Source organism: Mobula birostris, chromosome 10 (assembly GCF_030028105.1).
Source record: "Mobula birostris isolate sMobBir1 chromosome 10, sMobBir1.hap1, whole genome shotgun sequence".
NCBI classification, from domain to species: Eukaryota; Metazoa; Chordata; class Chondrichthyes; order Myliobatiformes; family Myliobatidae; genus Mobula; species Mobula birostris.
The window spans coordinates 36,754,691-36,767,425 of record NC_092379.1 but is presented as its reverse complement, the minus strand read 5'-3'; the positions used below and the strand labels follow the sequence as shown (position 1 = coordinate 36,767,425).

The following is a 12,735-nucleotide window of genomic DNA, read 5'->3' as shown; positions in this document are numbered from 1 at the left end:
AATCTGGGCCAGGTCTTACAGGTGAAATGTTGCCTCACCTGGAAGGACTGTTTGTGCCCCGAATGGTAGTGAGGGAGGAGATCCAGGGGCAGGTGTGGCACTTCTCCTGGTGGCCACCAATTTTAATTCTATTTGCCATTCCCATTCCAACATGTTGGTCCATGGCCTCCTCTACTGCCGCGATGAGGCCACTCTCTGGTTGGAAGAACAACTCCTTATTCCGTCTGGGTAGTCTCTAACCTGATGGCATCAACATCAATTTCTCCTGCTTCCGGTAAAGACCCCCCCCCCCACTTCACCATTCCCCATTCCCATTTTGCTCCCTCACCTTTTCTCCTTCCCTGCCCATCACCTCCCTCTGGTGCTCTTCCCCCTTCCCTTTCTTCCATGGCCTTCTGTCCTCTCCTATCAGATTCCCCCTTCTCCAGCCCTTTATCTCTTTCACCAATTTCTCAGCTCTTTACCTCACCACTCCCCATCTCCTGGTTTCTCCTCTCACCCACAACCTTGTACGTCTTCCCCCGCCTTCTTACTCTGATCTCATCTTTTTTTTTCTAGTCCTGATGAAGCATCTTGGCCCAAAACGACAACTGACTGGTTCAAGCTGACAGGAAGGTGACAGTAACTCAAATCACCTCACGTTACAACAGTGGTGTGCAGAAGAGCATCTCTAAACACACATGTCGAACCTTGAAGTGGATGGTGAAGAATACCATTTTCACAATACCAGTAATATTATTGAAAAAAAAATAACGTTGACTTGCAGTCTATGCAGAAGTAGACATCATGGTACTTGCAGCTGCCTAAATTGACATACAGTGGCAGGAAAACGTTTGGGCACCCCTGGTCAAAATTTCTGTTACTGTGAATAGTTAAGTGAGTAGAAGATGAACTGATCTCCAAAAATCATAAAGTTGAAGATGAAACATTCTTTTCAACATTTTGAGCAAGATTAGTGTATTATTAGTTCTAACTTTGGTTAGTGAACTGCTGCATATACTCTATTTTGCAGCAAGTGTTTCTCTGCCTATTGATGCAATGCTCACCATTAGCTTCCATTTTTTTAAAAATCTGATTTTATATTTAAATTGTTTCCTGATGTTTCCCTGCTTATGATCTCAATGAGTCCACAACTGTATTTGCTGTTGAGAGTGTGAGCCACGTCTCCAACGAGGCCGTGACTCTGGCCGGTCGGTGTCCGACGAGGTTGGGGCTTTATGTGCGTAATTGGTATTTTGGGGGATATCAGTATTTCTTTCCTTCCCTGTTTGCCCTTCATCTGTTGGCTTACTGGGCCAATTAAGAAGGCATTTAAGAGTCTATTGCTTTGCTCAGCTGTGTGTTTGTAGTATTCTGAGCTTTAAGAGTGCATTTAGTGAGTTATGGATCTGATTACACTGTACAATGACAGCTTTTGATTATAATTACAGGAGAATGGTACCAGGAGGACAGTGTCAAAATCAAAATGCATTTCCTGCCACTGGGGATCTCAGGACATGTGTGATAAACAAAACAAAATGGTATGTGAGAGTCCATTTGATTCTTGCAGCTATTACTGCATTGAAGCAGGTGGATTTTAATTGGAAATTTAAGCTTCAAGTAGCAATAAATGAATAGAAACTAAGTAAAATTGTAGTTGATTTCACCCTGCTGAGGTATGTATTTTGAATGATAAATAATTGGTTGAATTGGAAGCTACTACCTATTATAACTTTGATTTGATTGCATCCCTAACAGAGAAAGTATCTGAGCAGAGTCATATTGAGGGCAGGATTCATGCGCTGAAAGATGATCTGAGGAAACATAAATCTTTTGTAAAGAAATTGAAGAAAGAGCAGAAGCTTCGGAAGGAGAGATTGAAGGCACAGGAGACCAGTCTCATTAAAGAGCTAAGGGTAAGATTATCGTCGTACCTTCTTGCCTTGACTGTCCTACCAGTCTTTGATTAGGGCAATAAGAAAGTTGTATGTATATACTACTCCAAACTCAATTTGCTCTCCACAATTGTTTAATTTGGAAAATTGTTGAGGAAATTAAGTAACACATAAAGGTTGCTGGTGAACGTTTATGTGTGTTGCTTGAAATTCCAGCACCTGCAGATTTCCTGGTGTTTGAGGAAATTAAGTATATGATTATTCAAAGGACTTGATCTGCCTTTATTCTTTTTGTTTCTGGTCCATTGCTGGAAAATCCTTTATATCACCCTCAACTCATTCTTAAGGCTCTTTGCATTGCTATATTGCTTCTGACTTTCGAAAGTCTTTGAAAAGTATGCAGCATTCAATAGTGCGTTCGGTTGTCTCTCCCCAATCGCTGCTATTCTCCTGCTTTGTATCTGCTATGTTAAAGCAGCAGGAGGCAACGCTTTCTGAAAGTTTGGAGAAATCTGGATTGTTGCAGTCTTTACAATTTATTTTTTACAGCATTTAGCCAAATTGATTTGCCATCCTCTGAATATTTTTAGTTGTCAGCCTTGATTAATTTACCAACTAAAATTGAATTTATTAAGTTGAAAATGCTTTTGCTGATTTGTTGAGTTTGCAGACACTGCCTTCGTATGCCGATGGAAACTGTTTCCAATATTCTGAGACATATGTGAATTTTGGACTGTACTTCATATTGGTTTCCTTCAGGTTTTTGGTGTTTTGTTAATTGTGGCTGGTTGGTGGGTGGGTGAGCTGTAAATATTTTGTGTGTAAGGTGGGGGTTGGGGGTTTTGATGTTACTGTCACTGGTCTGTTTTGCAGGTGAGGGGGTCGGGGATTGTTATTGTAATTTTTTTTCCTGTGGGGGAGCAGTGTGGATTTAATGCTATTGTCCCCGATTTTTCTGCAAGTGAGCAGGTCAGGGATTGTTATTGTCGCTGTTTTTCTCTGTGAGTCAGGGGATTGCAGATTGTTATTGTTGCTGTTTTTTTTATGTGAGTCAGGGAGTCGGGGATTGTTACTGTTTCTTATCTTTTTCGTACTGATGGTGGGGGAGAGTTGGTGTCTTTTCTTTCATCAACTCTCATGGTCTTTCTGTATTTCAGGACTATCTGGAGAAGACAAGTATCAGAGTTGTACGTGCATACTTTGACAATATAATGAACCTTTGAACATTTCACCGTTTTCTTTCTCTTGTATTACCAGTCTTGTGATGAATCGATTAAAAGGACTCAAGCAAAACTAAGCAAAGTGTCCAGTTCCACCAAACCACAAATCAAAACCCCTTCCTCCATTGCTGCTGAGAAGCCCAAGGCTGAACCACTTTCTCTACAAAGGTAATGTCACTGGGCAATACAGCCTTAGTTGGAAAAAGACTTCTCAGAATATTGGTAGTATCACTGTTTTATAAGTTAAACATAATGGGATGCCTTCTCCCCTATTGAAAGTACTTTTTTTAAAATTAGGTTGCACGTGACTGTTGTTCATTTATTTAGCAGACTTCTTTAAAGAGTAGTACAGTATTTTCTCCTGAGGAGGTGGAGCATGAAACAATGACAGTGACTTTTGAAATATTATTTCAGCAATTCTGTTTCTCTCTCTTTAGACACTGCTTCACCTGCTGAATATTTCTGTCATTCTCTTTACATTTCCAGCATCTGTGATATTTTGATTTCTGTTTTCAAAAAGTTTACCTAAATTTCTAGCAGGTTTTCTTTCAATAGCTGATTGTTCCATCCAGTGACATAATTCATTCAATTCTGCAGTTTAATGATAATCTGTAAAATTTGCTGTGCTGTTGAGACTCTGGGATTTGCCTCAGAAATGTTGTGAGTAGCTTACTGTAACGTGCACGGAATCAGGCAGAATTTGTGAAAAGAAAAGCAGTCTACAATGTCGATCTGCGATCCTCTGCTCTGCAAAATTCCAAAGACAATATGATATTTATCTGCCAAGCTCTTAAGCTCAAAATTAGTTTTCTGCTTTTTGTTTTCAGGACTGAATCTGCAAAGAGCTGGAAAGGGTGAAGGATCTAATGTGTCATTGAGTTGCATTGTTAAAAAGGGTACATCTGCATCTCAAAATGTTCTCTCTGTAAACACCTGAGATGACACATTCCAAAAAAATTGATAAAAGGAAGTCTTTTAAGTTGAAAGTTTAGAAGTATAAATACTTTTAAAAATTAGTTGAACAACTAAATTGTGTTTCTAAAAATAAAAAATAAAACTTACCTGCCTATTTCCTAAGCAAAGCTCATAGAACCATAAGAATAAATATGATGGGAACTATATCTGTGATGGTCGAGAAAAGACCTACCCATTCTAATTCCACGTCCTACCTCAGGCTCTGTAGCCCAGTTGATCGCAGCTCTTCAGATATTCATTTACTTTTTAAATATGAGGGGAATTTATACCTTGGAAGTATTTCAGATCCCTCTACCATCCTCTGAGTGAAAATACTTTTAATACTACCAGCAGTTACTATGGACTTCAGTTTTTTTTTAATCCCCCGTTCAGGAAATAAGTCCTTCTCATTTCTGCCATTTAATCCTCCCAACTGTATACATCTCAAGACTAGAAAACAACCCAAACTTATCTAATCTTTCCTCCATAGCTACAGTTTTCCAGGCTTAACAATATCTCTTGTAAGACCGACCTGGAGTCCCACAATCCAGGCTATTCACATGGTTCGGTATTGAAGGATTACTCTACCAATAGAGATGCAATGGTATTCAGAAGCCTGTCTGGTTTTATCAATGTAACAAATAATGTTGTCCTAATTTTAAAAAGAAGTAGGAAGTATTCTTCCTCGAGTTCTTGCCAATGTTTTTCTGGCAACCGACACTTAGAACATTATCTGGTCTGTCATCTCTCCATCACTTCAATCACTTACAGTTGCCTGGCCCAGATCACTTTATTTTCACTGTGGATTTAGTGTTTATACGTTTTCATCCCCTTCCAGGAAGTCCTTAAAGTTCTGCTTCTTTCTAGACAACAGACCTCATCAGTTCCCCTTCATCACCATCTTTCCTCACCTGGTAGAACTAGTTCTTACTCTCAAGTTTGACTTAGGTTTCTCCCACTTTCTCCAAACTAAAGGTGTAGCCTCGGACAGTTGCATGGGCCCCAATTAAACATGCCTTTTCAGCAGTTATAACTTACAAGTTCAGTATCTCCATTCCAGTACTTGTATCCTGGGAAGATTCCAGCACACATTGCAAAGTAATGAAACCTGTTGCTACTTTCTAGGTGATCTGAATGGATATCATCTGGGAAACAATTGTTATATTGTCAGTATTTATTTTTATGATTTTTTTGATGAGATTAGTTCTTCCTAATGTTAACTTCAGTAAATTAATTTTGTTTTTTAATGAAGAACCAGCTCAAACCCGGTTTGAACATCTTTTTCACAGGATTTGGTGAGGCTGTTGGCAGTTGAGGGTTGTGTGAGCACAGCCCAGCTGCTGCCCCAGGAAGACCTGGAAGCGTTGGTGATGCCGACCCTCCGGCAGGCAGTGGATTGTAAATCCTGGCGTGTTTGCTATATGGTGGCAGACAAATTTTCTGAAGTACGTGTTATTGCTACAGCACAAAGTGCATCTCTTTGGTATGATGATATGGTGCATTTATGTTTTAAAACTAGTCTTTAGGTTTTCTGTTCCAGCTCGAATCCCTTCTGATTCTGTCAAAAGCCATGAAAACACAATTAGTTCCTCTAATAACAGCAACACACATCAAAGTTGCTGGTGAACGCAGCAGGCCAGGCAGCATCTCTAGGAAGAGGTGCAGTCGGCGTTTCAGGCCAAGACCCTTCGTCAGGACTAGCTGAAGGAAGAGTGAGTAAGGGATTTGAAATTTAGAGGGGGAGTGGGAGATCCAAAATGATAGGAGAAGACAGGAGGGGGAAGGGATGGAGCCAAGAGCTGGACAGGTGTTAGACGAAAGGTAATACGAGAGGATCATGGGACAGGAGGTCCGGGAAGAAAGACAAGCCAGCGGGGGGGCGGGGTCCCAGAGGATGGGCAAGGGGTATATTCAGAGGGTGGCCACACATTTTAATTCCACATCCCATTCCCATTCTGACATGTCTATCCATGGCCTCCTCTACTGTAAAGATGAAGCCACACTCAGGTTGGAGGAACAACACCTTATATTCCGTCTGAGTAGCCTCCAACCTGATGGCGTGAACATCGACTTCTCTAACTTCCGCTAATGCCCCACCTCCCCCTCGTACCCCATCTGTTACTTATTTTTATACATACATTCTTTCTCTCACTCTCCTTTTTCTCCCTCTGTCCCTCTGAATATACCCCTTGCCCATCCTCTGGGTCCCCCCCCCCTTGTCTTTCTTCCCGGACCTCCTGTCCCATGATCCTCTCATATCCCTTTTGCCTATCACTTGTCCAGTTCTTGGCTCCATCCCTCCCGCTCTTGTCTTCTCCTATCATTTTGGATCTCCCCCTCCCCCTCCAACTTTCAAATCCCTTACTCACTCTTCCTTCAGTTAGCCCTGACTAAAGGTTTCGGCCTGAAACGTCGACTGCATCTCCTCCTAGAGATGCTGCCTGGCCTGCTGCATTCACCAGCAACTTTGATGTGTGTTGCTTTGATTTCCAGCATCTGCAGAATTCCTGTTGTTTTAGTTCCTCTAATATAGTTTTAAAAAAATCATTAAGTCAAGCACCTGTGTATTTTTAATATAAAAGCTATTTGACTGACATGCCAAAAGGTGCTGAGATTTTTTTTTCCAGATTCATTTAATTATCTTGTTTTTAAACATGGATGTGAAATAGAACAAAGTTGGTCTGAATTGAGCTCAGATCTTTTTCAGTGTATCTGAAGGATAATCCTGTGACAAGGGTTTAGAACAAACTTGTTGGCCTAGTGCCAGGGATCTGGGGATTCAGCACGTGCACAGGTTGATGACACTGATATTTTTTACTTTTGACTGGAGGAAGTTAAGAGGAACTTCAGTTCTGTTTAAAAATGAGCCGAAAGGTCGAAAAGCCAGTAGTAAGCTTAAACAAATTTTCAAAAAAGCCTGAGGAGTAATGGGACTAAAAGGATACAGTCACATGGGCTTTCACTGCAGCTATCTTTTGGTTGTCCAAACATATCCCTGTACACACCTTCGCCTTCCTCTCCCTGGCATCAATAATATCAGGGCTGCTTCATACTCTCGTGTGGAGCCCAACATTTTCATCACCTTTGTCACCAACTTTTATCTTGCCGCAGAGTTACCTGGATTTACAAATTTATTCTGACACTTCGCTTCCTTTTCTGAATCTCCAACAGCCTCTCATTGAGATCTTCTGCAAACTCTCCAACTCTTTCATCTATCTCCTCCACGAAGGGTGCTATTTCCTTACTTTCACCTCATCCCAGTATCAGGTTTAATATCACTGGCATACGTTGTGAAATTTGGTTGTTTTATGCCAGCAGTACAAAGCAGTATATAATTTTAAAATATTACTATATATATTAAATGTGTAGATATTTAAAAATTACTGAGGTAGTGTCCATGGGTTGATTGTGCATTCGGAAATCTGATGGCAGAGGGGAAGAAGCTGTTCCTGAAATATTGAGTGTGCCACCTGTACCCCCACCTTGATGGTAGCAAAGAGAAGAGGGCATATCTTGGGTGATGGGGCCCTTAATAGATGCCCCCTTTTTGATGCATTGCCTTTTGAAAGCGTCTGGATGCCAGACAGGCTAATGCCTGTGATGGAACTGGCTGATTTTATAATGACTTGCAGCCTTTTCTGATCCTGTGTCGTGTTCCCTCCATACCAGACAGCAATGCAACCAGTTAGAACATTCTCCGTGGTACACCTCTAGAAATTTGAGAGTGTCTTTGATGACCTGCCAATTCTCCTCAAACTCTGAATGAAATGTAGCCACTTCTGTGCGTTTTTTTTTTGTAATTGCATTGATATGTTGGGCCCAGGACGATCCTCAGAGACTTTGACACTCAGGAACTTGAAACTACTCACCCTTTCCACAGTCCCCTTGATTGGGACTGATGTATGTTCCCTTGACTTCCCTTTCCTGACGTCCGCATCAGTTCCTTGGTTTTACTGTCATTGTGGTAAATTTTGTGATGTAGTGCATTAATTAAATGCTGCTTAAAGCTTTTGATGGACTGGACCTTGCTGGTTCCTTCCCACTGCTGACTTCACACAGACCAGGTATGGTGTAGGGAGGTGGTGATTCAACTTCACCTTCCTGTGGTCCACAATCAGTTCCTTGGTCTGACTGACAAGTGCCAGATTGTTGCCACACCACTCAACCAGCTGATCTATCTCACTCCTCTTCGGCTCCTTGTCACCATCTGAAATTCTGCCAACAATAGTTGTGTCATCGGCAGATTTATAGCCCTTAAGAGCAGTCTCGGCCCGAAAGATCGACTGTTTATTTCATTTCCATAGATGCTGCCTGGCCTGCTGAGTTCCTCCAGTATTTTGTGCTGGGTTTCCAGCATCTGCAGAATCTCCTGTGTGTTTATAGTTTTTGAACCAGATGGTCTTTGTTCTCAGTATAAAACTTGTTGCCTCAGGCTTCCTCCTGGTGCTCCGGTTTCCTCACACAGTCCAAAAGCATTCCGGTTAGTATGTTAAAGGGTCATTGTAGATTGTTGCACAAGTTGGTGGGTTACTGGCAGTGCAGTTCGAAGGGCCGGAACAGCTTGTTGCGTTCTGTGTCTCCAATTAAATCTATGCCCTTTAGTCTTAGACTTTCCCAGCATGGGAAAACACTCGGATCTACTGAAATCAACGTGCTTTTCTCACCGCAGTGTAATCCAAATCTTCAAGGTAAGGCACATTGCCTACATAGGTTAATTGCAAACAATAACAATCAGGTTAATATTATTTAACAATCAAGAAACATTGTTTAATGATTAAATAACATTATTTAGTTGTTTTTTTGACCTGAGAAACTAGCTGATTACAATTGCCCACGTTGTTGTCTGTGTACCATACTTTCGAATTCAGAGCCATCAACGACAATATTTTCTCAACTTTGCCTTTCTTTAAAAATTTAAAATTCCGTCTCTTAAGGCCAGAAAATTCCGGTCCCACCCCAAGGCATTGAGATTAAATCTTTCTGTTCTCTATGAGTGTAAAATCTGTACTGAAGCAGCTGGTTTATCTGTGGATATATTATCAAGGATAGATCATTACAGCTGTAGACACCAACAGAATCAACAAACTCATTCGTAAGGCCAGTGGTGTTGTGGGGATGGAATTGGACTCTCTCACGGTGGTGTCTGAAAAGAGGATGCTGTCTAAGTTGCATGCCATCTTGGTCAATGTCTGCCATCCACTACATAATGTACTGGGTGGGCACAGGAGTACATTCAGCCAGAAACTCATTCCACCAAGATGCAGCACAGAACATCATAGGAAGTCATTCCTGCCTGTGGCCATCAAACTTTACAACTCCTCCCTTGGGTCAGACACCCTGAACCAGTAGGCTTGTCCTGGACTTATTTCATAATTTACTGGCATAATTTACATATTACTATTTAACTATTTATGGTTCTATTACTATTTATTATTTATGGTGCAACTGTAATGAAAACCAATTTCCCCTGGGATCAATTAAGTATGACTATGACTGTGACTATGTTTTACCTGGGTAACACTAAAGAATACTACTTCTAAATGGACATCATTTATCTAACCATTCCCTTTTTCTCCCCTCTCATTTATTTCTTTACCAGAGCATGAGGTATCCAATCATTGATAAACATCTGAACACAACGGCAACATTTCTCTGGGTTTCTTTCCTCTTACCCCATGGCTTCACGTGACCCTGATTGCAGGTGGGGGGGTGGGGTTGGCTAAGCAGGTGCTACACCTTGCCCAAGGGTGACCTGCAGGCTAGCGGAGGGAAGGAACGCCTTACACCTCTCTTGGTAGAGATGTATTTCCACCCCGCCACCCATGATAAAATTACATAATTCAAAACTGTAAACCTAATCGAAAATTAAAGCAAATTACAGATGGACCGGTGTTCAAAAGGACACAGAAAACACAGCGATTTTGTCAGCTTAGGATTGTTACCCTTGGAACAGGCAAAGACTTTATATTGTTTGTCTTTATAAGATAACTAACCCGTGTTCAAAAATAAGCTCTATGTAAGGTAACACACACAAAAATGCTGCAGGAACTCAGCAGGTCAGGCTGCATCTAAGGAAGTGAATAAACAGTCGACGTTTTGGGCCGAGACCCTTCATCAGGACTGGAAAGGAAGGGGGAAGATGCCAGAACAAGAACGTCGGTGGGGGGTGGGAAGAGGAGAAGGGGAATATTCTAGAAAGTGATAGTTGAAGGAAAGTTCATGGGAAAGGGTTCACACAAAATGCAGGAGGAACTCAGCAGGTCAGACAGCATCTATTGAAGTGAATAAACAGTCACATTTTGGGCCAAGACCTTTCATCAGGACTGGAAAGGAAGGGGGAATATGCCAGAACAAGATAAGGGTTTGCCAGAGCACTTGTGAAATTGGCACCAACCCATTATTGGAAAACAATTGCATTATACTGGTACGGAGTTTATTGTATTTATAATGTTCTGCTATCATTGCTAATGACAAACCATAACAAAAGGCACTTTCTATGCTCAAGACCACATATAAACTAATCTTGCAGTGAAGTCCGTAGCTAAAGTACAGTTCAGATTTTCAATTTTGAAGTTGCTATTTTCAGAGTACATACAGGTTTCCCCCACCATTCGAAGGTAGAGCGTTCCTATGAAACGGTTCGTAAGCCGAAATGTAGTAAAGCGAAGAAACAATTACCATTTATTTATTTGGGAAAATTTTGTGAGCGTTTGCTAACCCAAAAATAGCCACCAAATTATGCCAAATAACACATAAAACCTAAAATAACAGTAACATATAGTAAAAACAGGAATGATATGATAAACACACAGCCTATATAAAGTAGAAATACCTTTCCACAATCATTGCCGGCAGTGTTCTCCGTAGCAAAAATCTCACGCAAGCGCCATCGGCAGGAAATCTCACGCAAGTGCTGTTGGCAAAAACACTCTCTCCACTAACCTTTAAGCTATGAAGCTGCCAAATCATACCAAATAACGCATAAAAATACACAGCCGATACAAAGGAGAAATAATGTATGTACAGTGTAGTATTACTTACCAGAATCGGGAAGGCAGCGCCGAGCACACTGATGATGGTGTGTTAGGTTGAGTCAGAGTTTGGATGGTGCAGTGGCCCCCACCCTCCAATCTGCAGAGCGATACATTGCTGCGAAGCAGGCAGGAATGCAGCAGTAGCCGGGAGGCACACAGCACATCTTTAAGAAAAAAGCCGAAATAAACAAGCTAATTAATTAGGTGCCGCCCGACATGTAACTGTTGGCCCAGATCAGTGCCGATTTCCGATTGCGTCATCTCTGATCTGGGCCGGCAATTACGTGTTGCTGGCACCTAATTAATTAGCTTGTTTATTTCGGCTTCTTTCTTAAAGATGTGCTGTGTGCCTCCCGGCTACCGTTGCATTCTCCACAAATCGATATCTGTCCGTGACCTGGGGGTTGGGGTGGTGGGACACTGGGGTGTCATCTCATCATCGTCTGTTTCCATTAGAGCGGGCAGCTCATCTTCTACCTCTGCCCGCCTCGGTGTCGAAGGTCGAGGTTCGTCGTCTGCTGTGGCTGATGTGGAAGGCTTGCTTGACTGCTGAGCCCTGCGCACTTTTCTATCACACAGTTCTTTGTAAGGACTCAAACCATCCTGCAAATATCTCCTAAACCGACGTACCCTTTCAAAATTAAAGTCGTACTTTATCATTACTCATTCGGTTTCCATTGTTATCCTTTTCTCTTCCAATTGCATCAGGTCTTCATCTGTCAGTTCTTGGTCATGGGATGCCAAAACCTCTTCAACATCATGTCCGTCAGCTTCCACAAGCCAAACTCACGTTGTTCTTACTTCGTTCACCACCATCGAAACGCTTAATTATGTCTAGTTTTACACTAAGTGTAACACCCTTACGAGCTCTTTCAGGCTTTTCCGATACCTTAGAACTCATCTTGCAAATGGCTGCTCACAGGCTCGTGTTTAAGCAATGCCATTCCGAATCCGGGGGAGAGCAGCGACTCAGATCGTGTGCTGCCTTTTATCGACTGCTGCCTTTTATCGCCCGCTGATTTTTTTTTCGTAACAGTGAAAACGCCTTCTGAAAGCGAAAACAGGGTACTAATCTAGGTCTTTCGTAACAGTGAGGTTACCACACACAACCCTGAGATTCATTTTCCTGTGGGCATACTCAGCAATTTCTATAGAATAGTAACTGAACAGGATCAATAAAAGATAAAGTGCAAATGCAAATATAAATAAATAGCAATAAATAACAAGAGTATGAAATAACAAGATAAAGAGTAATTAAAGTAAGATCATTGGTTGTGGGAACATCTCAATCGAATGAGTGTACTTATCCCCTGTTGTTCAAGAACCTGATGGTTGAGGGTTAGTAACTGTTCTTGAACCTGGTGGTGAGGGTCCTGAGGCTCCTGCACCTTCTACCTGATGGCAGCAGCGAGACGAGTGTGGAAAAGAAAGATGGTGTTGTCTTTGTGATTCCTCTGTTCACGTGTTAATGCACAGATTGCTGCTATTGAAACCCGCTCTATCTTTGTTACTCATTTGGTTTCTCTTGCCTTTAAAGCTTCAGAAAACCGTGGGTCCTGAAATTGCGGAAAATGATCTGGTTCCTGCTTTCCAAAACCTGTTGAAAGATTGGGAGGCTGAAGTGCGAGCAGCTGGGGCCAACAAAGTTAAAGG

General features: G+C 41.7%; 1 long non-coding RNA gene across 1 annotated transcript; it reads left to right on the top strand.

Annotated features, from left to right (window-relative positions):
* Positions 1-1,742: 1,742 nt before the first annotated feature.
* LOC140204476 (uncharacterized) lies at positions 1,743-12,735 on the top strand. The gene is made up of 4 exons (XR_011887637.1): positions 1,743-1,895; positions 3,132-3,262; positions 5,338-5,493; positions 12,620-12,735. It is a non-coding gene; the product is annotated as an uncharacterized lncRNA (long non-coding RNA).